This window comes from Trachymyrmex cornetzi, unplaced genomic scaffold (genome assembly GCF_001594075.2).
Source record: "Trachymyrmex cornetzi isolate Tcor2-1 unplaced genomic scaffold, Tcor1.1 scaffold807, whole genome shotgun sequence".
NCBI classification, from domain to species: domain Eukaryota; kingdom Metazoa; phylum Arthropoda; class Insecta; order Hymenoptera; family Formicidae; genus Trachymyrmex; species Trachymyrmex cornetzi.
The window spans coordinates 185,549-188,144 of record NW_017300144.1 but is presented as its reverse complement, the minus strand read 5'-3'; the positions used below and the strand labels follow the sequence as shown (position 1 = coordinate 188,144).

General features: G+C 31.5%; 1 pseudogene; it reads left to right on the top strand.

The window, feature by feature from the left end:
- The first annotated feature begins 1,224 nt into the window (after nucleotides 1-1,224).
- Nucleotides 1,225-1,708, top strand: LOC108768560 (uncharacterized; annotated as a pseudogene).
- The last annotated feature ends 888 nt before the right edge of the window (nucleotides 1,709-2,596 follow it).

Below are 2,596 nucleotides of genomic sequence, written 5' to 3'. Positions count from 1 at the left end.
CACTATATTTATAAAGATACGTCAAATTCCACATTGAATACACTGCCTAAACTCATTTTTGAAAAGAGAATGGGAACAGACAGACTTTATCGTCGCTGATGCTGATCCCTTAGATATAAAAAAAGATTCGATATCGTCAAAGTGCATTCTTATTATATGTGTCATTGCATAGTTTAACGTAGGCTTGATAGCAATTACACTGAAAATTAATTCGCATATTTGTAAAGATAAGTAAAATTTCATGTTGAATACACTATCTGAAAGAAAAAAATAAATTAATAAGAAAATGAAAAAATAAAAACAAATGATATACAAAAATAATGAAATAGAAAACGCATGAACGAAAAAGAGCTCTAATACATCAACCACTCAGCGAATAGTTATCGTCGCAGTCATCGCATCATAAAACGTCTGTGAGGATATTATACTTTAAACGGTAAACATGAATTGTACGTTTACGTTACTCTGTGTGAAATTGATAAACAATATTGCTCGTCAATGATGCATTTAAGTCGCAGTGTAAAGAACTTGAATTTCGAAACGTACTTACTCGCAGTAACACATAGTGTTCCAAGCATAAGACATACCAGATATATAAACACATCACAATGTGTGTGATTCGAAGTTTGATGATTATGTAAATTTGAATCTTCCTACATGTCATTGTACGATTCATGGTGTTACTGATGGAACATACAACGAAGCTCATCCACACATAGACGTTGTGGAATATATATTACTTCGATGTCATAAAATGTAATTATGATATCTATATTAAAGTAAAATCGCACATACATAGAGGTGAAATTGAAACAACTCTTGATGTAAAAATAATAATTTTCAATGATAACTTGGATATGTTGCTGGAAAATGTGAAATGGTGAGCACTAATTAAAGAGACTTATGGCGAGTACTGATTCAGTTGGCTCACTACATACGCTGAGGATTCAGTGGAATGCGAAACTTTGTGATGGAGATCACTATTTAAAAAGTATTAAAAAAAGAGACTTAAGATACATAAGTCTTATTACATCAGTCGCTCTGTGGACCGCTCCTATTACATGATTGCTTCTACTGTATCAGAGTATACTAACCTTGAAACGTCTCACGCTATGGACTATTACGTTCAAATTCAATAGGAGAAGGCGTGCGAGAGAGTAACAGTAAATTTATTCAATTTTTATGAAATTTTGCTTATACATTTTATACGTGATGCATTTTTCCAAAGTCTATTTACATGTTTTCTTTTTTCTACAGCGCATCTTCTCATACATTTTCGAAACCTCGCTACATATCTGATATCTTGATGAGGAGATGTGCATTGACATTTACAGCGTATAAGTTCCTGGACATCGGGATCGTCGTAGGACCTACGTCTCATGTAGAAATTGTGATCTGCGACAATCGAGGCAACCGCATAATCCTGCCTCATGTTACGCGGAAGGCGTTCATCGAGTCACGTGCAGATGTTGAGCTATTAATGCAGTCAAAACTGTCCCATCATCATCACCATCGATTCAAGATCTGAATTTAGAACTTGTTAAAGTATGTGATACGAAAAACGTAAAATTGTATGGTACATGTTTGTACATGAAACCAACAACCGTACTCTTCTTATTTGAGCTCGAGTAATGTGTCGAGCATGCGTATTGTAAACTAAGTCAATGTACGCACAGTGTTAGTAAAAAATTCAAAAATATTTTGTATCATTTTTAAGACAAAATTGTATTACTAATAAACGCGATGCTGCAAACACTTTGCATAAAATTTACGATAAAAATTCTATTATAGAATGTGAACTAGTAGTCTATGGTTTAAATTATATTGTACACGCTGCATTAAATATTAGATAAGTAAATCTATATTAAAAAATATATTTCTTTGAAAATTTCTCTAATCTTTTCATCATTCCTTCTTCGTATCTTCGTGATATTAAATTATTTCATAAGAAAGCGCGTTCGACTGATTGACTTATACAATGGTAATAATTAAAATATTATTAAAATTATGCTCGTATCATTCTCTATTGTAAAATCATTTTATAAAAGTCGTAAAATAAATATTATATCTTTTTTTTTTTAATAAAATCACATGCGAGAGGATACATTTCAACAATTTGTGTGGGACTACAATACGCTAAAATTATATTGGTATATAACAATAAATGTGATGCACTAAGAGATTATGTGAAGTTAATGATGAAACTTCAATCTTGTAACGTAACTTTGAAATCTGCATATTCCTGTTTCTCCTTACCGTGAGTGGAAACGAGTCTTCTTTTTCTATAGTTATTTAGAATTACAAATATGATATAGCTGTTCAGTAGTACGATGTAGTACAATAAGTGTTCGGTAGCTACACAATAATAGTTTATAATGGTTTAATAATTAGAAACGCTCAGCTATTTGTATTACATTACTAAAAATATTATAATTAGTTGCTAAATTAAAATCATTGCTAAGTTATATCATTCAAAAATCGTAAAACACAAATACCATATGGATTTAATAAAATTGTGAGCAAGAAGAAAAGAGAACGCGGGAGAGAATATAATGGGAAGAAGAGAGAGCGCGAATACTATGATAAATATAGAACC